This window comes from Crocodylus siamensis, chromosome 2, assembly GCF_052110815.1.
Source record: "Crocodylus siamensis isolate JL-2025a chromosome 2, ASM5211081v1, whole genome shotgun sequence".
NCBI classification, from domain to species: Eukaryota; Metazoa; Chordata; order Crocodylia; family Crocodylidae; genus Crocodylus; species Crocodylus siamensis.
Window position 1 is genome coordinate 79,977,802 of NC_143396.1, and position 27,423 is coordinate 80,005,224.

Here is a 27,423-nt window from a genome sequence, read left to right on the forward strand (position 1 = left end):
AGCCCGGGGCTGCTCCCCTCAGTTCAACATGCTGCAGAGGGGTTGACTGGGGCACAAGTGTGCTTCAGTGTAGGGCTACCTGGCAGGCAGCCCCCGCACTGAAGCACCCTCATGCCCCAGCCAGCCAGGGCAGAGTCTACACAAGTGCTGCTGCAGACTTTTTTACTTCGCAGCATAACAGTACCTGTATTTAAAAGCTATATAGGTGAAACACTGTTTGCCTATATTTATAAGTACTATTCTGCTGTGGAGTACGGCACCTACGGCATCTACGGCACTTTTACACATGGTCTGGGGATTGCGGGGGGAAGAGGGGAGGGAGTGGCTCTTTTATTAGAGCAGCTCTGAGAGCAGCTCTAATTTAAGCACCTGGAGCATTTCGTGCATCAGCGTCCTTGCATGTCAAAATGGTGTCAGGGACACTTGAACTAAAGCTTGTTTAATGAGCTTTAGTTCAAGTGCCCCCGCTGCCATTTTGAAGTGGGGGCATGCTGATACATGAGACACAGGAGGCTGTTGGAGCACATTAATTACCACAATCTAGCAGAATTGACTGATTTAGTCTGCTCCAATGTGCTGTAATTACTCTGCATCAGAACAGCCTCCATACTTGTGTATAGACATTGCTAGGTCTCAGATAACCAATTGTCAGAAGTGTCTCCCCAGTAGACTTCTACTCTGACTCCTCTTGCATAACATAAGTTTCAGGAAATGTATTAGGAGGCAATCTATAGTTACTTACTTAAAACAAACACTTTATCACAGACAAACCTAAGGAACTAAATGACTGAATTTCTGTGCATCACTTCTGAATAGGAAGCTAACCTCAGGTAAATTCAGTCCTGCACACAGATTTATATAAATAGATATAAGGGTATATAAATAGGTGTATTTATATCTTTCTTTGTAAGATAGAGATTCTGAAAACTATGTAATTGTATGATTACTGGATAAAATCTATCACCGTGTTAGAGCTAACTAAGAGCAATATGCTCATGTAATCTGTAAATGTTTTTTAATTCCTGCTGTCTTCTGTTTACATTACAGGACATTATTGGAAATGAAAAATGGATGACTTCACAACTTTTGCAACAACTCTAAATTCTGGAACATTATCAGACATCTTATGCCACCTAATTGTTTTATTCCTAGCATCCTCCATCTATAATAGGCTACATATATATTAGTCCAGTAGATTGGTTCTGAGAGCCTGATAAGTGTGTGTCTAAAACTGAATTTTCCTGCTTTACTTAGATGTAAATTTAACTGAATACTAAATTATCTTGTAGACTTTCATTAACGTAGTACATGACAAGCGTGTTTGAGACATGAGTTCAAGAGCAACTTTCTGATTATGGGATTATCAGACACTTCTCAAATTAAGTAGCTGGACTCCAGGCAAGGGAAAAGAGTGACAGATTAATGGAAGTGCTTTGGAAAGTTTTAAGAAGTCAAATTCTGCTCCCTGTTAGAAGGTAAACTATGCTGCAGTGGGAATAAACTGGTAACGTACAAAAGGAATATTAGCATCTTTCCCAGATTACTCCTAAAGTACACAGCAGGACCTCCCTAAAGGCCTACACACATTCTCCTTTCTCCGAAAGTACTGCAACATAAGAGACCAGCAAATTGTAAGGATACTTTATATAAGTAAGCATATGTAGCAGTGACTTTATTTGATTTGGGGAGAAAAAAGATTGAAGGCATACTTTTCTAGTGCTTGCAAGTTAGTCAAGTGAAATGTAGTTTCCACAGGAAAAAAGTTACTATTAAACTATGATGAAGGCTTTAATTTTGCTCAAAGAAAAAAATAGCAAATAGGTACAGACCAAAAGAAGGGTGTTTCAGTAACTGAAAAAAGGAATGAAAATGGAAATAGGTAAGAATGTTTAGATACATTCTCTCCACAGCTGTGCCTGTAACAATCTTATTTTCCCACTTCTTATAATATTCTCCTATTTAAGAAATCATTCAGAAGGAACAACTGGAAATCTCCACTGGTTCTCTGCTCTTCCGTAAGTGCTATTGGAGAAAATGCATTTCTTTGGTTCTCTGACCCATAAATACAGTCACGAAGTGATTTGATTTACCCATTTTGGTTTCAGTGAAACAATTATTAAAACTAGGTGCTCTGTCAAGGACTATTCAGTCACTACAATAAGTTGGGAGACATTTTTTAGTTCTTATGCAGTTCTGGGCCATCAAAACATGATTCATGATGTCTGGCTAGTGAAAAATAAGCTGGAGAATACATGAAGAAAAACAGTTTAGATGGTATTTATCTGTACTGTGGAATATTTTATATTGTAATCTCTAGATACTATAGGCAAAAGATGAGAGGTATGAATGGAAATTCACTGTGTATATCTTAAAAAATAAAAGGTGTAGTTAACAAGATGTCCATCTATCATACTAGGATCCACTTTTCTTGTATAGTGAGCTATGTCTGTTTCCCTAAACTTTGTTTCATATTTGTAGACTTCATGGTCTTTGGAACATTTATTCTGGTTTAAAAGCACCTAACGCAATTTGTTCATTACTACAATCCAGTTTGCAATACCATGTTTCCCAATTTCTAAGGTAAATAGCTATGGCTTTGAAAGTATCAAAGTACAGTACAAAGGAAAGAATGGCTTCTAGATGCTGGAAATGAGAAATTCTAGTAATAAAACCAGATGCAAGTGCACACACAGATCTTTTCAAACTTGAGATGATTTTAGGTATTAGGTATTGCTTATTGTTTAAATCTGAATTGCATCTAAGAATCAATAGTATGTATAATTCCTTCATAGTTCCAAAGGTAGACTCCTTCTACACACAAACCATGGTGCTACAAACCATACATGTTGCACGTTAAACTGTGTGTACCACTGCTAATTTGCAGTGCAGAGGCAAATTTGCTACTGGGATTTCCCAGTAGCAGAAAAAAAAAGCCCCAGGAAAACACTGAGGCAAAAGTATGTGAATATAGCATACACCAAGACAAATGAAGAGATAGGGGAGCAGGCAGCCCTGGGCACATTGTACACCAGCCAGTAGAGACAGAGAAGCAGGAAACCCAGGGCTGCCTGCTCTCCCCATCTCCATATGCCACTCCCTGGCTGAGGTGCAGGGTGCCTCAGCACAGGGGTGCCTGTCAGCTAGCCCCACGCTGAGGCACCATGGACCCCAGACAGGCCCCTACCTGAAGCACATGGAGCCTAGCTGGGAGCTGGGAAGAGATGGGCATGGCCTGCAACAAAGGGCACATTCAGGGACATGTATTGTGGCACAAAGTAGCAGCACAAATTTGTGGTGCTACTATTTGTGTTACTGCAAGTGAATGCCCTGGCTTATCTTGGACCATAGAATTTGGCCACAGAGTTCTAAGTTTGCATGCAATGATTATCACACAACTGCGGAACAGTAGCTAACTAGTTTTGTACTAACATCCTCATGATGCTATAGGCAAAAGATGAGAGGTATGAATGGAAATTCACTGTGAGAAAAAGGGTAGCTGCTAAATACAGTATCTGCATCTAACTAGAGTTTCTGCATGTAGAAGCCCCCCCCCCCCATAGTTTTAAGTATGTGATTTCCTAGATATGGAGCACTAATTTTTTCCCTTTTGACAGGTAATTAAATTGAATGTTTTTCTACAACTTCCTCTGGGGGCTGGAATGTCTCACCTTGAAGTCAGAGTTTGGTAGACGTTATCTACCATTCAAATTGTTTCACTAATTTAGTTGTCAGCATGTCAAACATCCCCCTTTTGTTGGTCTCCGTTGTTCTGCCAACAGAACATGATTTATTGGCTGTTTTGTTACATAAAAGGATCAGGATGTCTCTTTAAATGGTTGGACTATTAGATTTCTAAACTGGAACTCTGTTTCCTTTTTTTTTGTTCGCCCTGTTCGAAAGAACCCCTTTATCCACACTGCAGAGTCTGAGCTATGCAGCCCTTCATCAACCAAAACAATAAAGATAATCCAAGAACTATAACCTACCTCATTCCCTATGGACTTTCTTAAAACATTCCTATAATGGACTTTCCATACAACATAAAGTGTGTTTGCAACCAGACTTGTCTCTCAGGAACCATTTAAAAAAGAAAAACCCAGAACAAACGGAGCTGTGGGTTAGGTCTGTACATAAATATTCTGTGGAAGAGATAGTACACTCACAGATAAATGACCTACATCAGTGGTCACCAACCAGTGGATCTTGATCCACTGGTAGATCTCGGAGCCTCATGGAGTCAATCCAAGGCTGAAGTCAGAGGGCTGAGTGCCCATGTACATGTACATGTGCGCTTCAGTCCAGCAGGTCATTCTGTAGGGGAGGGAAGGGGCAGGGGCTAGATCAAGGCCCCTATGGTGAGGGACAGTGCTGCAGAAGCAGGGATAAGTTGAGTGGGGCCCTGGCTGGGTGGGACTTACCTGCTGGGGAGGGACACCCCCAAATAATTTTTTCTTTCTCTGTCTCAATATACCACCCCCTTCCCTCGCCACAGACTTACCTGCTGGGCAGGGGGGAAGCGGGGGCTTGGGGGTGGCAGTGGTACACAGTAGATATTGAGTTGCTTTTAAATGCCAAAAGGTGATCTCCTACATAAAAAGGTTGGAGACCACTGGCCTACATACTGTATTTAGTTTCTGAGGCTAAGTACAAATAGTCAAAAAGCTCAAGGCTGAACTGATTCAATCTTTGCAGGTTAGTTTAAGTGAGGCGTGGGCAAAATGGTGGATCCAGGCAGCGGCTGGACTCCATTTCCCAGTGGCCCCTTCCTGCGTTGCTCTGGCTGGTTTCCATGGAGACCCCAGGAGTGGCGGGGCTGGGACACCATGGGACCAGCCACGACCCCAGATCAGCTTCTGCTGAACATCTTCATTAACGATGTGGACATTGGAGTCAGGAGTGGACTGGCCAAGTTCACCGATGACACCAAACTTTGGGGCAAAGCATCCATGCCAGAAGATAGGCGGGTGATCCAGGCTGACCTGGACAAGCTCAGCAAATGGGCAGATGAGAACCTCATGGTGTTTAACACCGAAAAATGCAAGGTTCTCCACCTTGGGAGGAAAAACCTGAAGCGCCCGTATAAGCTTGGCAGTGCTACGTTGGTTAGCAGTACAGAAGAAAAAGACTTGGGGGTCATCATTGACCACAAGATGAACATGAACCTCCAATGCGATGCTGCGGCTAGTAAAGCGACCAAAATGCTGGTGTGCATCCATAGATGCTTCTCGAGCAAATCCCGGGACGTCATTCTCCCTTTGTACTCGGCCTTGGTGAGGCCGCAGCTGGAGTACTGCATCCAGTTTTGGGCTCCACAATTCAAAAAGGATGTGGAGAAGCTTGAGAGAGTCCAGAGGAGAGCCACGCGCATGATCAGAGGTCAGGAAAACAGATCTTACGATGACAGGCTGAGAGCCATGGGACTCTTTAGCCTGGAAAAGCACAGGCTCAGGGGTGATCTGATGGCCACCTATAAGTTTATCGGGGTGACCACCAGGATCTGGGGGAACGTCTGTTCACCAGAGCACCCCAAGGGATGACGAGGTCGAACGGTCACAAACTCCTGCAAGACTGTTTCAGGCTGGACATAAGGAAGAATTTCTTTACTGTCCGAGCCCCCAAGGTCTGGAACAGTCTGCCAGCGGAGGTGGTTCAAGCACCTACATTGAACACCTTCAAGAGTAAATTGGATGCTTATCTTGCAGGGATCCTATGACCCCAGCTGACTTCCTGCCCTTTGGGCAGGGGGCTGGACTCGATGATCTCCCGAGGTCCCTTCCAGCCCTAATGTCTATGAAATCTATGAAATCTGTGAACCATGCATCTTGCTAGTACTGCTTGGGCCAATCTCCATGGAACCCCTGGCCCTGCACTGTCATAGTCCTGCTGCTCCTGAGATCTCCATGGAAACCTGCTAAAGCAATGCAGGAAGGGGCTGCTGAGAAACGGAGTCCATCTTGGGCCTGATCTGTGGGCCAGACTTTGCCTACCCCTGTTCTACACTGAGTAGATTGAATCGATAAGCAAGTGAACAGACATTCAGAGTGCAGACAAAAGAGCAGCTTCCTGCTGCAACTCACAAGTACTTTGCAAGAGTGGATGAGTTACAGCGATACCCCAGACCCAACTGAAGTTTGATGTTGGGACCAGGGGTTGGGGATTCCAGCTGCTTGCTGGGAGCCTGCAGCCTAGTCTCCATAACAATACCACTCCACACTCCCAGGCTGGATGCTGTTTTCAGAATTGGAGAGGGGAAAGGGAGTGCAAGGAGCTCATTCTTGGGGTTCCCCAGCTGGCCCTGGAGGATGGGGTGGGTGGACTGGAGCCATCCCACTTCAAGGGGGCTGCAGTCTACCTACCCCACCCTCTACCGCCAACTGAAAAAACCCCAGACCAAACTCTCTCCACTCCCTTTCCCCCCCTCCCATTCTGAAAACAGAAACAGGCTGGGAGCTCCACAGACACAAGTTAAAGAACATGCTCCATTTTGGAGCATGTTCATCTGAACCCTCATGCACCGGGCCCTTTTAAAGTGGCCTGCAGCCATGCACTTATGTTTGGTCATGGGTGTAGACTGCTGTCTGGGGCCAGATCAGGAGAAAATTGTCACTTCTGTCTAAGCCCTGAGAAAGTACTTCAGAAGTCCATTGTTTTTGCATATATAGATATTTATCTAAATATAACATTCTATAGACCTGATTCATGCCTGTATTTCATCAATTTCAGCAGAAGTTAAGGTAGCATTAGAGTGATATGGTAGCCATGATGGTCCAGGAATTACATGAGAGGAAAGGATTTCTTTGGGTGATATGCTATTTGTTCACTGAAAGCTATGTACAAATATTCAGTTGGTCCAATAGAAAATATTACTCAGATAAATACTTGCCCCTTGCAACAGAGGTTAATATTTTAATGGAGTTACACTGGTACTTAGACCCAAAGCTTGTCTAATATAGTCATGGTCTGGGTTTTATGGTTTGTATATATCTTCTATTATAGATCTTGTATAGATGACAATTTCTTTGGGCAAGAGGTTCCTAAGCATGTTGTAGAGAGCTGAATGTGTTGCATCAGCTCTTAACAGGTCATAAGTATGAACTACAGAATTTTGTTCATGATCTCATTATCTCAATATTATAGCAGTATAACACAGAAATGTATACATAGGCTCCTGACAGACCTGCAATACATGGTAACATGCAAAGATGTTAACAATACATGTCAATACATGGTAACATGTTCAACCAATTTATCTAGGTAATAAAATGGCAAACCAGGTATAAAGACGGTCCACATGAATCTTTGTGTCTGGTTTGCACCACACTTTAATATATTCATGTGTGGCATAGAGAATATGCACATACACATACTTTTTCCCTGACAATCTTTTGTTTCTTTGTTTCCCCCGACAATCCTTTCTTGTTGAACACATTTCATCAAACTACCCTGCTTGCCAATCAAAACTTAACTGATATTTTTTATTATTGCTATAGTCAAAATAGAGTCAGGCAGGATTCAGACACTGACAGGTTGGAGAGGATGAGACAGAAGCTTACAGAATACATGAAAACAGACAGAAAAAATTGTGCCAAGCATATTTCCCTTCAACAGAGTTCAAAGTTCCAAAGTCTCACTTTTCTTTTACTGTCACTAAATCTCTGTATAATCAACTGGTGAATTCTGATGACTTATGTGAGCACTAATATATGCCATGTGATGAAATTTGTTCCGCTCTGTTTCTTTTAAATAAAACCTAGGAAATTACATATGAAAAACTATGTTAAAAGAACATTATTATGATTGTAAAGTCAGCACTCAAATGTTCAGATTTATCAGAATTAAGGTCACCTGTGCAATTTACATTTAATCTTCTTGTGCTTATACATATGTCATTACGATACACACATTTTTCTCTACATAACTTGTATCTCTTTCAGTTGCAAGATGGACCTCCTTTGAGGAGAAAGCAGACTTGCATAATCAAAGGAAGCTATTTTTGTGGGACCATTACCTTCTTTGTGACAGATACTAGGTGTGCAGTATATGAGGTGAGGAAATGCAAAAAAAAAGAAAGAAACTTATAAATAAGGCAACTGTTTGCCTGACCTAAGGCTGGTTTCTGAGTACCATATCCAGTAAGTATGGTTTGTCCAGAAAGCTCAGCACACAGTATTTGTCAAGCTTGATGGGTGCAGACAAAAGTGACAATTTTCACCTGATTTGGCCAAAAAAAGCAGTTATTAGCTGTGACTAACCACAAGTGTACGGCTGCAAACATTTTTTAAAATGGCTGACTGGGTGAAAATCTGCCCCCTCACTGCATGAGGTATCAGATAAAGATGTTATAAAATGTTGTGCCTTTTGTAACTGGTATCTGCAGGAGCCCCCAGCCTATTGCTGTTTTCAGAATGGGAGGGGGGGAAAGGGAGTAGAGGGAGTTCAGTCTGGGGGGCTTTCAACACCGCCCCCCAAGGGCGGGATGGCTGCACTGCAGCCTCCCCTCCTCCCCAAGGTGGGAGGGGCTCCAATTCACCCACCCCATCCTTCAGCACCAGCTACGGAGCCCCAAGAATGAGCTCCCTCTGCTGCCTTTTCCCCCTTCCGTTCTGAAAACAGCGAGGACTGGCAGAGAGCCCTGGCCACTGCTATAGGAACCTGGTTTTAGGCTTCCAGCCACAGCCAGATTCTCCTCTCCCCTTGAACCAACAGTGAACTTCTGTTTGGTCTGGGGGAGTGTTGTAAGTCAGAATGCTCTGCAAAAATCATTCTGAGTTACAGATGGGAGCTGCACTTCTGTCTGCACCTGATATGATCACCAGCTTATCAAATCTGGTGTCCTAGAATCTAATTGGGATCTAATCATTCGGAAGGAGATATCCCTCTTCCATCACCCCAATTTTGCAGTGGTTTTCACAGAAGGGAATAGAATCAATTTCCAGACCCTGAGATATATGTTAAAGTAATCTTCGCTTCTGTCAATGGTTCTGAAGCACTTTACAAACAAGTATTAATTAAGTTTCACCGATCCTGTAATTAACCTGTTTTTATCAATTAAGAAATGGAGGTTAAACAATATATGTATAGTCACCTCTGTAATTTGTGGGAGAGCCAGAATAGAACCCAGATTCCTGTACTTTAACCACAAGACCATTTCCTCCCCACTGATTATGCTCTATAATCTAGTAATACAGAATGCAGATTCTATATACATATAACACTTTATTATTGTGATGTGAGTATATAGAATAATCATATATGTCTTGCTATAAAGTTATTTAACCCTTTTGAAAGGTAATCCCACTTGTATGAAGACTTCTAACTGTTTGATCTGCAGGTTACTATACTGCACTGCATAGCAATAAAGTAGATGATTCCTGTTAGCACTGAGCGGTGTAAGTCACATAAATCACTTGTGCACTGACTAAATTCATCCTATGATTTCTAACCATATTCATTTCAAAATTTATAGATGTTGGTATACTGGGTGATATAGACCTGGGCTTCTCTAATTCAAACACAAGTATTTTGCTACTGTTACCTAAGTGGAAATTAGTCAAACTGGGAAGAAAGTTGGTGGGAAGCAAGTTGGAGGAAGACAGAAAAAAACAAAACACATGAGGACAGCTACAAAGGTCTTTAAAAATACTGAATATTTAATAATGAAATTTGAACTACTGAATATTTTTTACAGACCTAAAAGAACTGTTAAAATGTACGGGATTAGCATTATTATGCTCTCAATTGAGCTGAAAAATATATCCTGTGTAGCAAAAGTACAATGCAAATTTAATATAGGTGTTCATTACAATTTTACATTTCTTAAGCCACAGAAGGATTTTGAACTAGTGTTCTGCAGCTGGGATTCTGCCCATCTGAAAAAAAAAAAGAAGCATTCAGAGAACTGCCAAAAGGGATTTTCTACTGAAATGTTTTAGAGTTTTGGTGGATCTTTGCAGGATTTTGGAGTAATGAAAAATGTGGAAAAAATGGAGAGGATAGAGTTACATTCATATAATGTTAAAAATTCCAAACAAAGCACTGTTACAGTATAATCAGCTTAGTTAGTTGAGAGGCTTATGGCAGGCAGTACAGATTTCAAAGGAGGAAGGACAGGTAACGGTTACTTTCAAAACTGAAGTTTAATTTAAAGGAGTCCAGTCTTGCAAAGTGCTTTTTAGTGCCCTCCATTGCCATTTAATTCAAAAAAGAGGAGGATGAATCTAAAAATATGGTCTGTGTCTATAGATCTGAGGTTGAAAGCAAGACAGGAACAGTTAAGAAACTTTCTAGGTACTAGTTCTATCAGGAACAAGTACATCTAGGATAATGCCTGCATTATGCTCATAGAAGAATTTACCAGTAACAAGTTGCATATGTGTTCTCAGGAAAGCCACTACGTGTTTTCATGCTGAATTAACTGAAATACTCTATGGTATGTGTTCAAGGCACAATACTGTTCTATTTATTATAATAGAGTTTCTTGCTTAGTGCAAAAAGGAAATTATATTTATTTAGCTATCATGCCCATATTGCCAACTGACAACTATATTGCAGTTTTCATGGTATTTGGTGTTTGTTTTGAAGGCTACCACTGCTGAAGCCATGATGAGACATTCCTAACTTTCATCAAAAATAAAAGTTTTCTAGGTGTCACAGCTAAGGAGAAACACTTGAAAGCTTGAACCAGCTTGACGGCTTAAAAAACAAAGGCAAATAATTTTGCAAGTATCACCATTTTTGAGCCAAATTTGTAGTTTAGGGCACTTGGGACTGGTGATATGTAACTAGTATACTCCTTACCTTGCAAGATTAGGTATAAAATTTGGCAGCTATCCCTGCAGACTTCAGAAAGGTACTTGGACACAGAAATTAAAAGCTCAGCCCTGTATTGGCAGTTGCAATTAATTATACTTCCAAGACACAGTTAGCTACCTGATTACACCTGCACTTCTATTAGTCTCTGCAGCATTATGGTGCAAATATGGGAAACTAGGTTAAGAACAAGGTATTCAGTGCAATATCACCCTCTGTGTTTAGTTCAAGGATACTCAACCCCTGGTCTGTGGCCCAAATGTGGCCCACAAAAGCACTGTATCTGGCCTATGGGGTTCCCCATGGGTCAGGAAATTTGTTGGCGGGGGAGTGGTGGTAATTAATACTGCCACTCTCCTCCCTGCAAAATTCCCAAACCAGCATCCCAAACAAGCCCCACAAGGTGGGTTGAAGCTGGACCAAGCCTCCCTCCCCTACCCTGCAGGGACAGGTCATATCTTCCTTCCCAATTTTCTTCCACTGTGCTCACAATTTTCTTTCTCCCTACTCCCCAGTAGCTGGATCAGGACTAGATCACACCTCCTCCCACCCTGCAGCTGTACTGGGGCTGGGCCATGCCCTGCCTCACCCCCTGTGGCTGGATCAGGGCCAGGCCATGCCCCCACCCCCTCACTGCAACTGCATTGGGGCCAGGCCATGTCCCCTCCCCTCCCATGGCTGGATCAGGACTGGGCCAGACATGCCCTCTCTGGCTCCCTTTACCCCATAGGGCCAGGCTGGGGCTGAGTCAAGTCCCCTTTTCCTGTGTGGCTAAAATGGAGCCAGTTTGCCCCCTGTCCCCCTCTGCATGGCCGAAGGAGCCCACTGCACCTGCCCTGGGCAATGGATTGGTTCCACTGGCTGGATCCACCCTACAAATGGACTGGGCACTGCCCATCTGGCTGACTAGCCAAAAAGGTTGAGCACCACTGGTCTAGTGTAAAGCATCTGGTTACAGGGGAAAAAAAAGTGTTATACATGCTGTTGTCTACCACCATTTCTGTTAATGTCGACCATGATTTTCATTTGTTCAGCTACAAATCCCATACCATAAACTCAAATCTTTTCCCCCCCACAACACAGAATAATTTTTCCATTGCTACTAGAGCCATAAAGGAAAGAAACAATCTGGCATACCTTAGTGTTTATGTTACCAAAATATTTAAGAGTGGTAGTAAACAAGCTTCACTATACACATATATTTGCTAACTATTAGGAGTATTTCTGCATAAATACCAGCGAGATGCAAAGCAGAAATGAACAGTGAAGCAAATAATTTGATATTTCAATTTTAGAAAGTGGAACAGGGTAGGGCACAAGGTGCCTTAGCATTGGGTGGTCTGCAGTATGCAAAGATGGAGGAGCAGGCAGACCTGGGATGCCTCTTCCCCCATCTCCATGCCTGTCCTGGTGTATACTACTTCGGCATGCTTTGCACCACTGTTTTCTTCTGGGGTTTTTTTGCTACCAGGAAATCCTGGTAGCAAATTTTGCCCCGGCACTGCAAATTAGCAGCACTGAACACAATTTAACATGAAACACATGCAGCTTGTGCGTGTACATCTGGATCTGGCATAAGAGGCTAAACTTATTAGGTATAGGTAAATCCAATCCATCATTTACTTGTATACACAATATTATATAAACTGAGATCTCCTTTCTCATCCAGTGGTAACTGGAGGTAGTCAGCTGTGCAAAACTGGATAACAGCTTAATGACATCGAAGGAGCAACCACAGAGAGATTTCTGGAAATTGAGAACTGCCTTGCTTTATTTGTCAGACATTTGAATCCCCAGCAGGTGTCTTTCTGTGCATGTAAATTTGGTATTCATGACAGTGAGAAAATATATTTTCATAATATGGAAGTTCCTAGAAGATACCATTGGAGATTAGAACTTCACTTGAATAATCAGTCCCTATAACACAATGAAAAACTGGTCACTGCCCAAAAGGGCTGACTTACTCAGAATATTTCTGTCATAGGTTAAAGCCTTGCATAATTTCATCAGGTATGCAAACTTCCCACACAGATAACAAAGGTTTCATGTACCAATTGCTACTGTACCACTGCTAATCCAGCTCTGACTTCTCTTGATGAAAAACCATTCATGTTGAACATGAAGCAAAACGTTTGGCCTAAACAAACGTCCACTTGGGATTAGGATGCTTTCACCTGTGACTGAATAATTCGATTTGAACACAACTCTAGAGGAGAAAGACAAGTTTGTTACTTAAGACACCTTCAGACATATTTAAGTGCCTAGAGACAGAAAATAGGCAAAATCCTATGATGTATTAAATTCCCATTGTTCCAGTGCTTTTGAAGATCCTCCTTGGCTCCTTTCGGCATCTCCAAGCACCCAAGGCCTTATGCGAAACCTGACAGTCCCCCATTGTTTTCTCCTTCAGTGAATTAAAAATTTGAGCTGCTATTGCTGCTAACAGATTGTGACAGCTTGTCAAATGGCTTGAAAACTTTTCTGCAGAAATGGCTAAAGACCTCTGTGAGAAGAGCAGCAGAAAATTCTGAGCACTCCAGCTTAATTTTGTTCATTAAGTAAAACATTTGTCTTTCCACACCTTGTATGATTTTTGGCTTCTACTTATCTTGGCTCTTACTTCATCTTGCTGATTTACTAGAGGTCTGAAGTCACAGGAGCAATCATTACAGTGTCAAACACTAGTAATAGATATAATTTGTAATGTTTTTTAAAGTGACCGAGTGAATGCATTTTGCCAAAATTTGTTCTCAACTGATGACCACAATACCTGGGAAGAAAACAGAAATCTATCCTCTTACCAACTGATTAATGCTATATCATATTCTGCTACTAATTTTTTACTACTTGTAGAATTATTTTTGAATTCAAAAAGGTCAACAGCATTAACTTTCTTTTTTCAAGTACAGAAAACACTTAAATATTTACAATTGGAACTATTTCAGAAAAGACTGAATAAATGAAATGATCAATGGCTATGCTGACTTCACTTCTATAATTAGACTTAATTTCTAACTGAATACCATATTATATATATGTTTGGGCACATCTACCTACACAAGATGTTTAATTTCATATTAGCATAGTTTACTGTGAAGTAAGCATGTGCATCTGCACGTGCACATGCTTACATCGCAGCAAACCTCCCTAACACCAAGTAAATTTGTTACCTGCAAATGCAAGTAGCAAATTTACTTGGCTTTAGTAATGGTACCATAGTGCTCATGTAGATGCCTGACCAGGAGCAAAATATGCTCCCAGTCAGCAATCTACCAGGAGCTGCCTACTGCCAGGGTGTGCTCTGTCACAGAAGCCTGGGAGGGGACTATATCCCCCTTCCCCAGCACCAGCAAGCTCCAAGCCACCCACTCTGAGACTGTGATCAGGGAGCAGGGGTTAAGAGATCCTTATATCCCAGCCCCCACTCCACCACCGTGATCCAGGAGCGCAGGGTGCCTTAGTCGTGGTCGCGGAGCCACTATTGGGAGATACTGGTCTTTCAGCCTGAGCCCTCAACTGCAAACTTAAGGCTGGGAGATAAACATTTCCCAGCACTGGCCCCTAAGTTGCAAAGCCACTACTTGGACATAAGGGTCTCCCAGCCCAAACCCCATGACCATGGAGCTCAGGCTGGGAAATAAGCATCTCCCAGCAGCAGCACTGTAGTCACGGAGCCAGTGCTGGCAGCTCCCAGCAGGCAGAGGCTGGGGAGCTTGCTGCCCACCCAGCTGCATGAGAATGGAGCTACGGGAGGGGCAGCATGGGGAGGGGGGGAAAAAAACAAGGTTCCCTGCCTGTTCCCCCCCAGCTCCATGCTCATGGAACTTGGTGAGGAACAAGTTCCCCAGCCCCCTCCCTACACGCCCGGGTGGGGACAATGTCCCCCTGCCCTGGCAGCAGGGAGCTTCCAGGCTCTGCTCCCCCATCACAATCACAGAGCAGGGGCTGGGAGCTTGTTCCCAGCCTGCGCTCTAAAATCAGGGACCTGAGGTTGGGAACAAGCTCCCCAGCCCCCACTCTGTGATCACAACTGTGAGCACAGAGCAGAAACTGGGAGCTCCCTGCATGGGAACAGTTCCCCGCCCAGCCTGGAGCTGGCTGGGACCTGCCCCTGACCGGGACAGTTCCCGGTCAGCCCCAGGCTGCACGGGGAAGCAAGTACAGCTTGGAAGTGGCTGGGGACTGTCCTGTTTCAAGCAGTCCCAAGCCATCTCCAGGCTGTACATGCAGACTTCCCCGCACAGCCTGGGGCTGGCTAGGAACTGTTCCAGTCAGGGGCAGGTCCCAGCCCCATACCCCAATCAGGTGATCGAGGCATGGGGCTTGGAAAGAGCTGCAAGGCTGGGGTAGGTCACAGCCCCTTGCCCTGATCCACCAGCGGGGCAGCTACCAACTCACACCGTCCCCAGCCCAGCAGCAGGTACCCCCTCAAGGCCAGGAGACAGCTGTGTCCTGGCCTGGTGCTCCCTGCCAGCTCCCGGGTTAGTACCCAGGGGGAGCCTGGAGTTCCCACAGTGGTGGCAGGGATCCATTGCAGGGCTGCAAGGAACTGGGAGAAAATTTGTTCCCTAATTCTGGCATGTGTAGACACTTACCAAATACCCTTACAGTGCAGTAGCTTACTACACAGTAAATTTAGGCTGAAGTAAATGCATGTGGAGATGCATCTTTTGGGTTCTATAGAAATCAGATGTATCATCAACAGACTATGTAACATATTAGGGCCTTGTTACACTGTGAGCACCACAAATGTTGATGGGTATTAGCACTCAAGTTTGGAGCAATCACACATTCAGGACATCAGGGTCCTAGAGGGCTGAAAGATAAGAGTCCCCTCCCCTTACATTGTGGGCTTCCCTTCTACCCCCTTGGTAACTCCCAGTTCCTCCTGCCCTGGGGCTCCCTCCGATTAACTAACAGACCTTCAGGATTCCCCTCTGCCCCCCTGCTTACTTGTGGCTGCCTATGCTGTTTGTCCTGGGGGTGTAGGCAGGGAAGGGTTAAACTGCCTGCCCAGACACCAACCAGAATTACTGTGTAACAAGACCCTTAAAGGTTTCTGAATTAATTTGTATCGTTGATTAGAGAAACAGAAGATCAACTACATTGTTAATATCTTTCTGTTTGTGATATAACTCATTACCAGAAATGTATAGTCTGCAGACTGATCAGGAGAGCAAAACAGAATGAATTAGGAATACAAATAGGCTTTAAAAAATCATTCCTAGCTGAAGACTTAGCAGAATGATACTTTGTGCTTTTTGTAGTCAACAGCTCCCACCTATTTTAAAGTTGTTTATAAACAATTGCGCTTCCCCCAGAATGTAAGGAAATAGTTTGCCGATTCTGAAGATGGGTAAATTGAGAGATACAATATAGAGTGACTTGCTTAAGACCAGAGTGTGTCAGTACTGAGATTACAGTACAGGTATCTGAACTCCTAGATCCAAATCCACCTCCCGGGCCCAAAATCACCTCCACTTTAGAAGAATAGGTAGCAGTTACAAGGCTGAAGTTAGCTGCCCAAGTAGCAATTCAGCCCACTTATGTTGATTTTTAGATCCCATTCCCCCTGTGCTACTCACCTTTCTCTCGCAATCATGCTCAAAAGGATCCACTCGGGTCACTAAAGAGGTTTTATTACGCCACTATGCTAATAAGGTTGTATTCCTGCCTAAGTCTATTCAAATCCCTCTAATATTTTTCACAGAAAAATCTCAACTGGCATATGTTTGGAGAGTGGTCGTCTCACACATTTTAGTCCAGCAGATTAATAGGAGTGGCCAGGGAATGGGAGAACTACGTTTTGGGTTGCCCTCACCCAGAAAGAATTTGCACATGCATTTCTCACTTCCCAGAAAAGTAACCACCCTGCTATCGGTTAGCATTATAAAGAGTACCTTCCATCCTTCTTGTTGAAGATGGCTGACTAGGCAGTCAAGAGTGGATGATATGTGGGGCCTCATCTTTCTGCTTATGATGTAAGAAAGCAGGACCCTGATTTCATAGCTCAGGGAAGGGAACTGCTGCACAAGAGGGCTTTTGTGCCTCTACTCCTGTTTGTCTGTTTTAAACAGAAGCAAGACACTTATTGCCACATTAAAGCTGAGACCCAGAGGAAAATTTAAGAGCAAAAGAACAAGTGGAGGGAGCACAAAGCAAAAGAGATACTTTTTTGCTGAAAGTCATGATATTCATAGTTTCTTTAGCGTAGCCAAGCTATCCATGGGCCAACCACATAAGCTGCCATGCCTCTGAGATCCAAGAATGGAACAACACACTTTAAGGACAGCTCCACTAGCAATTCAAAGTAGAAAGAACAGTTTCAAGAGCTTCTTAACCAAGATTCTAATTTTGAAGATTGAAGCCATTCCACAAAACCCCAATAAGGAGTACCTTCCAGATCCACTAACCTATCAAACAGTCTTGAAAGTCACTGAGCAGATGAAGAACAAAGCATGTGGTCTTGATGAAATATCAGCTGGAATTTATAAGCATGGTAGAAAAAAAACTCTCTCAACAAGTACATACCATTATTTTGAAAATTTGGAAACATTAATAGATTCCCTCTGACTAGAGAGATGCCAGGATTATAAGCATATTCAAGGAAGAAAACAGATCAGATTGCAGCAAGTACTATGGCATTGCACTCGTATCCATAGCTGGGAAGATCCTTGCCTGCATTCTCTTCAAGAGTCTTTCTCCATTTGCTGAGGAGATTTTACCTGAGCCCCAGCGTGGTTTCACATTGCTTAGAGGTAAAACAGACATGATCTTTATTGCCAGATGCTTCACAAGTGTTGTGAGCAACACCAAGATCTTTACCTGGCCTTCATTGACCTAAGGCGTCTGATTCAGTAAACAAAGAGGCCTTATGGAAGATCCTGATAAGATTTGGATACCCACCACTTTGTTATTATCATCAGACTTCTTCATGATGACATGACAGTAACCATCCTGGCTCAAAGGCAGATCCCTTCACTATTAGAACTGGAGTCAAGCAAGGATGCATAATTACACCAACACTCTTTTCCATCTATATTGCAGCTATTCCACATTTCAATGCTGACAGACTTCCATCTGGAATCAGCATACAGTATTGCATGGACAGGAATCTAGTTAACATCACCAGAGCACCCCATGGGATGACAAGGTCAAATGGTCACAAACTTCTCCAAGACCGTTTCAGGCTGGATATAAGGAAGAACTTCTTTACAGTTCAAGCCCCCCAAGACCTGGAACAGACTGCTGCCAGAGGTGGTGCAAGCACCTACTCTGGATTCCTTTAAGAGTCAATTGGACATTTATCTTGCTGGGATCCTGTGACCCCAGCTTACTTCCTGCCCCTGGGGCAGGGGGCTGGACTCGATGATCTTCTGAGGTCCCTTCCAGCCCCAATGTCCATGAAATCTATGACATCTATGGAACTGGTTATGTTCCAAATCCATGATAACCAAGACCTCTATTACCGATCTTCAGTATGCTGATGATTGTTTTGTGTGTGTCCACTCAGTTGAAGAGCTCAAAATCATTCTAGACTGCTTGTGTGAAGTGTATGAACTGCTTAAACTCTGTTAACTTCACTTTATCAGCCTACTCCAAACAAACCAGTTGCTCCCCCCCACATATTACAATCAGAGGACCATCCCTGGGAAAAGGCTGAGCATTTCCCTACCTGGGTAGTCACCTTTCCCAAAAAGTAAAAAAAGATGATACTCAACACCAAAAAAATTCTGCCAGTGCTGCATTTGGATGTCTCTGAAATCATGTCTTCAATGATCATGACAATAGGACCCAAACCAAACTTCTTGCCATCCCTATCCTGTTATATGAGTGTGAAACCCGGATGATAGCTCAGAAACACCTGAAAACCTTGGAATGTTAACATCAGCGATGTCTTCGGAAAATCCTCCATATCAGTTGGAAGGACAGACAAACGAATGCCAGCAATCTGGCTCAAGAAGACACCACCAGCATCAAAGCCATGTTTATACGGCCATGTTTATTCCTTTGGACAAGACACATCATTAGGATGCCTGACAACCAGCTCCTGAAACAGGTCCTATACCCCCAACTTGTCAATGGTCACCACTCAAGACGTAGGCAAAAGAATACTTTTAAGGCCAATCTGAAGAAATGTGATATCAGCATCAATACCTGGGAGACCTGAATGCTGAATGGTCTCCAGTGGTGTCATGGTGTACAACAAGGCACTGAACATTTGAAGTAAATTTGCCTCAGACGGAGGCAGACAGACTAGAGAGACAAAGGGAAAGAGCTGCGACCACTCCCACCTCTTTCTCCAAGAACTGTTTGCCATGTAGCTGAACATGCAGATCTCAGATCGGCCTCTTCAGTCATCTCTGGACTCACTGAACACTTCTCTATTTACTCAAAGACTGTCATCTTTGTATTGAGGGACTGCCAACAAGGACTATGACTAACAACTGTAGTATGAAAAAACATTCTTGTGCCACAGCAGGAGCCACAGAGCAAAGCTCCCTCTGGTTTACTATCCTTCGGCCTCACATATCATCCACTCTTAACTGCCCAGAAGGACACCCTGAAGAAAAGGGGTACAGGGTGCTTGTGGCACATTCGAAGGGGTGTCAAACGCATCTGTCCCCATGGGGCTGGATTGAGCCTACAGATCAGCCCCACATGCCAGATCCAGCCTGTACCTCAGAGTTGCCCCATATACAGTGTCCTGGACTAGCCGCTCCGGGCCTTGACTGCCTACGTTGTCTGCTCTAAGCTGATCCACTCCATGCAAGATCCAGCATGTGTCCCGGAGCAGCCTGAGCAGGTGTTTTGTGAGGTGCAGTCTCAGAATGTCCACTTTGGGGCCACACTCCATGCTGTGTCCACTCTGACCGCTCCAGGACTATACCACACGCAGCACCTCCTCCAGCACCCATCTGCTCCTTGTCAGATCCAGCGCACATCTCGGAGCAGACACTGCCTATGGTGCCTGTCCTGGAACCCACTGTGGTGCCACACCATGCACAGTGCCTGCTCTGGCCTCTCTGGGACATCTAGCATAGAACGGACACACACTGAAGTGGGCACCACATGCAGCGCAGTCCTGAAGCAGCCATAAGGGCATTCATACATGTGCTCCCACAAGCAGGAGAAGGCGCTTTAATTAGAGAAGCTTTGAAAGCTCTAACTAAAGCACCAGAGTGTAATGTGTATCAGCGTCCCTGCACTGAAAAATGGCAGTAGGGTTGCTTTAACTAAAGCTTATTTGATGAGCTTTAGTTAAGGCACCCCTGCCACCATTTTTCAGCATGGGGATGCTTATACACATGATCCAGGAGTCTGCTGGAACACAGTAATTACCACACTCCAGCAGACTTGATGTAATTACATCACATCAGAGCAGCCTTGATGCATGTGTATAGGTGCCCAGAGGGTGCTTCATGCAGCACGTGGGGCTGCATGTGGCATGTGAAGCCATCTGGTGTATCCTACATGCTGCCCAGGGATCTATTCAAGATCAATGGACAGCACCAACATCAAGGGCCAGATGACAGGGCTTTGAAGGCTGGATCTGGCCTACGGGCATATCCTTAACAACCTCAGGCTAGGGGTTTGGGCACCTTACTGGCCAGTAGGAGATGTGTGTTAACATCCCCTCTGAATGATGAATGTGCCTAGAATCTGGGTGTCTCACTCCATGGGCAAATGTCCTAAACAGTAGCTATTGTACTAAAAAGGTAGAAGAGTCTTCTGCATTGCTGTATTTTGTGTGCAGTTAACACTGTATACAGAGCTGCAAACAAGTCAACTCAGGCTGGTTTTATTAATATGCATTTATATAGTGAAATTGAAATTCTTGCAATAATAAAGTTTTAGATAAGGAAGTTTCAAAGTGTCTTGGGAGTACCTAACTCTTTAACTAATGCTCAGTAAATATTTGGGGTACTGATGAATACACAATACCGATTCTAAGTTACTTTTACTAACTGCAATTAAATGTTAAGCACTGCAATACACTTTCCATGTGACAGAGGTTAACTTCAGAAATTCTGGTTCATGGACTATGGTTAAAGTTCTTCTGTCTTTGATAAATTGAGAACAAAGTTTACCTCAGTCCTGAAGTCTATTAAAAAAACTCAGTAAGAGAAAAACAAACATGCAAGCACACACTTAATTTGGGCAATAGTATTTATCATAAAGTTACTTTCATATAGATCTGTGAACAATACTTCTCTTCTCCCTCATAGTTTCACTGTGGTATTAGTCAACCTATTTCACTATGCTTTAAGAAAGTAGAAAACAAACAAACCCCTCCCCCCCAAAATACCAACAGCAAGTTTTAATGTAACTTCTGTTCATTAGCTATTGGTTAGGGCAACATAACTTTTCTTTTGCTCCTAGCAGCACTCATCCTGTATACACTGAGTTGTCCTAAGGATTGTTATTTATAGTTGATTTTCTTTCATCTTCCAGTGAGTCAGTCAACAAAACTTGTGCTAGAGGTATTTTGCACTATAATTATAATAGTTTTAAAACACAAACTGATTTACTATTTGTTCATAGCCCTTTTGACATCCTAAGGTGCTCTCTAAATTATAATCTAAGGACAGACCTTAGTTTTTCAGGTAAGTGGTGGCTTCATTGGTAGAAGACGCAGGGAGCTGGAGTAGGAAAGCTTCAGTGAAAATTGCAGAGAAATAGGGGAGGGTTGGCTGAGCATTCTATTGTAATAAATTACAATAGAAGGGATTGAAGGGATTCTATTGTAATAAATTAGGAATATAAATTCTATTGTAATAAATTAGGAATATAAAGATTACAAAATGATAAAAGAATGTAGAAGCACTCAATGTGTAGCTCCTGATTCTATCATTGTATTAGAATAGTGTGTACTACTTCAATTAGTTCCATTATAAATGATATCACTCAGCAGGATTAAAGGTGGTAGAAGCTGAAGAACAAGAGTTAGCTCATGAAACGACTTTAAATAAAAAATACTCTATCCAGAAAATCTATACTCTAAGGATGCATCTACACTTGTGCTTTGTTGCAGAATAGACTAATTAGCTCCCCAGTAGTGTCACAGTCTATACATGCACCATTAGGGGACAGTAGACTAATTAACTCTAACATAGGATAGTACTGTCCCCAACAGTACTATTCTATGGCGGAGTAGTTTACTGTGCTGAAATGAACATGTAAATGCTGACCCAAGGTGTAAATTGTGTCCAGTCAGCCAAGCCAGCAAAGGACCTGTTCCGCTCCAGCTCAAATTGAGGCTGTCCCCAGTGCATGTGTAGATGTTGTGCCCAGGAGCTGTTAACTCCGGCTCAAACAGCTCCACAGTTTACTGCATCGCATTAATTCCATGTGTAGATCCACCCTGCTACTGGAAGACTCTATTGCAGAGGACATGCTAGGGAATGCAGTTTGCAAAAAGATGAGCTCCAGGGCTCCAGACAGTTAATGGTGGGATTGAGAGCCCTGTTGCTGATTTGATACCTGGCAGCAGGGAGTCAGGTCAGATGACTGGAAGTGGGGGAGTCAAGGACCATATAAGTTTGAGACTGCAGCTAAAGGCTCAGTCTGATACAGATCCTCATAAGTGCAGGAGCTCCATAGGGAGCTGTAAACAAAGACCATTAAGTTACATGTCTGGGTTTATGTTAACTGTGAAATTTGGGGTGGCTTAAAGGGGAGGAGGTCATGGGTGGGGTACCTAGGAAACACTTCATGTTATGAAAGGCTAAAGCCCAGATAAAGCCCTGCAAGGGTCTAGGATCTGCTGGTAGCTAAAACCTGGGGATGGGGGCCCAGACCAGAGTGAGACAGGGCCAGGAGCCCACAGCAGGAAGGCAAAGAGAAAGAGCCCTGCTCAGGCTAGAGACTAAGGACCGGGCAGACTGGCAGCCTGATGATGAGGCACCAAAGGCTGAACTCTGATTCTCTGAAGGCAGTCTCCTAAAATATATATTAAAATCAAATGTAAAGGCATGGCAGGTGAGAGGGTGAGGCCAAACTGGGGGTGTTGTAATATGAGGATGGGTATTATGCAACCACCAGGGTTTACTATAGCCACCCCTGTGGGTACATCCATGAAAAGGATTAAGACTGGCATCTAGCATGAAAAGAGTAGCTTGAGCAAAGGCAAAGTATTCTGCCAAATAATTTAATGATCACCATTAAATCAATATAACGAATTAATATAATGAATTCAAATTACAAATGGCTGACAAATAGTTACTGTCTCTCTCACATACTTGATCAACACCAGTAGAACACAATTAATTTGCAATCTATTATAGGTCATTATTATGTAAGGGGACAGCTATGGCATGAACATTTTAATACGTTTTAATTATCTAGCCATTTCATTCCTCTACAAAATTGCCAAAAATCACCGGCTTGAAGGACAGAACAATCCACTATACATACACAGTCAGAGAGGGCAACCTTCTTTAAGTGATGGATGCCTTGTTAGTACGTGGTGTTAGAGGGAGATTTCTTTTAGTCTAATGACTAGAAAATAAAATTACTGGGTTCTAATTCTCCTGTTATGTCAAAAAGTTCCTATAACACTTTTCCTGAAGATGAGGAAAAATGCTTCTCTACCTACTTCAAAGCAGCCATACTCCTCCTCTTTGTGTATAAGGAGTCTTAAAAATTATTTTTCAGCTTGACCTGATCTTTAAAGCCATTGTTACAACTCTCAGCCTCCAGGCAATTAAAAAGAAAAAAATAACCACATTTGAGTTAGTCCAGCCAACTATTTCCATGTTAAAAAAATACTGTATGTTGGAGCCATGTGGTCTCAATAAGGCACTTAAGGGAGAACCCCCTCCCTCTGTATTTTCTAAATGTACATTGCAACGTGCCCATAACCTCTCTTAAATCATCTTTAATCAGATCTGAATCACTCTGGCCACAAATAATTTGGTGGCATTGGAATGCGTTTGAGTAGACTGAGAGTCGCTCTCAAATGGACTGTAGGGTATTTTCCAGTTCCAGAGTGTTAAGGGCCTTCTCCACAGCACAAAATCCTTGAAGGTTAATAAAGCCTTGAAGACAGAAGGTGACATCATAGTTTAATCATTCAGGAAAAAAATGCAACTGCTGCAGAATAAGTCATTGCAATATACCACAAACTACACTGGGGAGATGAAGCTGAAGAACAGCTTTTTTAACTGAAGCAAACACAGATACCACAGACAGCTGGCACCGCATATTTAATTATAGTCATAGAAATCTTTTGGATCCATCAAGCCAGGCATAATTGGAGCAACTGATACACTTACAACAACAAAAGAAATCTGTTTTTACATTTAAACTGTGTGACAGCACTCCCTTTCTTCCACTTCAATATAGATGCAGATGTATCTGGTATCATTTTAAAACTTATAATGGAAGATGGGAATGATAATTCACTTTAGATGCATGAAAGTAAAGTTGAGGCAATTTATAATTAATTTTGTTAGGATAACCACTTAATAAACAAGTCCCCTAAACACCACATTCTTATTAAAAGTTCATCACTAGTTTGAACCAACTCTTTTTCATAAACCATACTCACTTCAAAACATGTAGTCAAAGTTATGTGCCTTGATATTAACTTTTCCATAGTTCAAGGATGTCTGAATCCAGGATTTTTGGTTCAGGCCCACCTCTAGTGTATAAGTGCTGAGCTCAACACTCATTGCCAAAATTCACAGTCAGTACAAAGTATGTTTTAACATAACAAAGCAGGAAGCATAAAAATGTCAGGATTGTCCTTATATCAGTGAGAAAAAGAGATACTGTAGCACCTAAGGAAATTGTGAAACTGAAAGCATTGCTGATGAAATCTGACATGATGCCATCAAAGGGGGGAGCACAACTCTGGAAAACACTATTCCAATTTTAGCTCTGAAAAGGAATCGTTCCTATTTCAAGTGTCTGATTCCAACCTAGTGAATAATACCCTATAAATAGGCAAAACAACAGCTTGCAAAGATGTGTAACCTTTTGCAATGTGGACAAAAACTACTCTCAAACATATCGCTAATAAAATTAATACCAAATGATGAGCCTGAACACTGGCTGCGGTCATCTGGGAATCAGGAGTTGAACAAACTGGCAGAACATATATTCACCAATTTCCCCATGGAATGAATCTGTCCAAGCTGTTCTATTCCCTCAAAAATGAATGAGGTAGAGTTACGGCCAACGGGATTGCTAGAAGTTTTAAAACTAGAAGAAAAGCTGAAGATATGGGGCAAGGAGGTAACTATGCCTACCATACTTTACACAATCACCCACTTGCACCTGCAGCTGCCTGTTTGTGCACACAACCTCTCCCTTTGCATGCAACTAAACTTATTTTCAAACAAGTAGTTAGCAAGTCAACACTATTTTGAGCACAGAAGCAGTCACCAGCATGGGAAGAGAAAATGTTTTCCCTCATGCTTACAATTCTGTTAATAACTTCTGCAATACAGTTGCACAGCAAATGCATTTGCAGTCCTGGCTTGTTTCCCCTCCCCAACTTTTCAATGTAGTTGAACTACTGGATTTTGAAGACTTCCTTATCACTTTGCCAAGACAGATCACCTAACACATGTATATTGATTTCATCGCTTGTCAATAGCTTAGAGACAATTGGAGCCCTATACTGGATCCCTTTTTTGACAGCTTACATGGTACCTCTGACAGTAAGGCAGTTGGATCAACAACCCGGAGTGCCCTGGAGTGAGGGGGGAGATTCCTAATAAATGCTGCAATAGATTCTTTTGTGCAAACAAATTTAAGAAACAGCTGCCTGGGAGTTTTAAAAGGGATGACAGCAACACATTGTCTCCTGAACAAAGTTAGGTGCACAGCTCCTTGCTTCCCAGTGACAGACACACACCCAAGAACACATTCCTCATCACCCACATTGGCTTAATTTGTTTCTCCCCACACCCTCAAAACAATACTTGTTAATTGATTGCTCTGGGTTTAATGAGAAAGAGCTACCTCTGCTCCTAGGATGAGTAAAAAAATAAAGGGGTGTGTGTGAATGAATGGCAATGGCTTAAAACAGTGTTTCTCAACCCAAAAGTGGGTTGCAAGAATCTATGAAAGGGTCCTGAACAAACTTTAAAAATGGATCAAGGATGTAGGTTGTAGCCGTGTTGGTCTAAGGACATCATTGGCAGACAAGGTTCTTTAGGTAAATCCAATATTTTTTATTAGATCAACTCAAATAGTTGGAAAAATTCTTCTTTGCAAGCTTTCGGGTACAAGTACCCTTTGTCAGGCTGAGGAAGTGTCTGCAGTTGGTCTGTGCTCTTCCTGGATAGGATCATTTTCTTTAATTCTTTCATCCAGACCAACTGCAGATGCTCTCTCAGCCCAACGAAGGGTTCACGTGCCTGAAAGCTGGCACAAATGGATCAACAAAGTTTAAAACCGGATTCTCCTTTAAAGGAGAATAAGATGGGAAACCCCGGCTTTTCCCTTGCAGGCTGTCAGGGTGCCAGCCCCCCCCCCCCCCACACACACTGAGGGGACTGGGGGCAGTGGGTCAGGACTGGCCATAGGTGGCTACAGATGGGTCCTGGTCCAAAAAAGGTGGAGAGCCCCTGGTTTCAAAGAACTCTAGTTCTCCTTTCTAGCCAGTCACTGCAGCACCCTCCTACTCCCAGATGTGTATTTGGTGGCCGTGCTGGTCTGAGCCAAGAAGAAATGCCAAACTCTTGGTTGAAGGATGGTCCCTTTTATTAGCCTAAGAAATGACAAATGTCTGTCTATCTATCTATCTATCTCTTTCTTTGAAAGAAAAATACTTTTCCTGAGGGGTCTTCGCTGGTCTAATCAAAGAGATCAGCTCCGGCCCAAGAGCTCTCGAGGTCTGCCCTCCCACCCCCGCGTGCCGGGGCGTCATGCCCCAGGCGGGGGCAGCCGGCGAGGCTCCCCGAAGCCGGCCCGAGGGCAGCCCCGCATTCCTCCGGGCTTTGTGGGACAGGGACGAGGCCGAAGGGGAGCCCAGCCCGCGCTGCAACGCAAGGGCCCCGCACCTTATTTTGTCCCGTGCGCTCCGAGTCCGCGCCGGCACTTCCCGCGGCGTTACAGCCGGCTGCTGCTGTTCGGTGCCCGCTCTCTCCAGCCGCTCCGCGCCGCGCCGCGCCCGGGGGGCAGCACCAGCACCAGCGCCGCCGAGGTGCCCCGCTCCCGCTCCCGCTCCCGGCCCAGCCGCTCTCCCGCGCCCGAGCGCTTCCAGGGAACAAAGCCCGCCGGCGCGGGGGGAGCGGGGCTGGCGTCCCCTGGCCGCGCTCCAGCGCCAGCTCCTGCTCTCGCCTCTGCCTCGGCCGGCGGGAGAGTGGCTGCGCGCTGTGCTCGCGGGGGGGGGGCTCGGGGGGAGCCAAGAATAACACTGAGGAGAGAACCGGGGGGTGGGTCTCCCTCCGTCACGTGCGCCCGGCCCGGCCCGGGGAAGCGGGACAGCCCATCCCGCCCATGCGTGTGTGAGTGGGTGCATGGGTGCGGTTAGGCGTGTGGGTGTGCGGGTAGGTATGCGTGGGTGTGGGTGGTTGTAGTCCTGCGTGTGGTTATGCGTGTAGCTGTGTGTGGGTGCATGTGTCTGGGTGTGGGTAGGTGTCTGCGTATGGTTATGCA

At 43.7% G+C, this 27,423-nt stretch overlaps 1 protein-coding gene across 6 annotated transcripts in view; it reads right to left on the reverse strand.

Moving 5' to 3' along the window:
- The window catches only part of PALLD (palladin, cytoskeletal associated protein), a 340,183-nt gene that overhangs the window by 215,563 nt on the left and 97,197 nt on the right, over positions 1–27,423 (reverse strand). The window contains exon 1 of one of the 6 annotated variants that reach the window (XM_090036233.1): positions 26,826–27,175. The exons of the other annotated variants lie outside the window; for them this stretch is intronic. The gene's annotated coding sequence lies outside the window, so the exon portion shown is untranslated. Of the gene's footprint in view, positions 1–26,825; positions 27,176–27,423 lie in introns of those variants that run through there. 6 annotated transcript variants of the gene reach the window in all.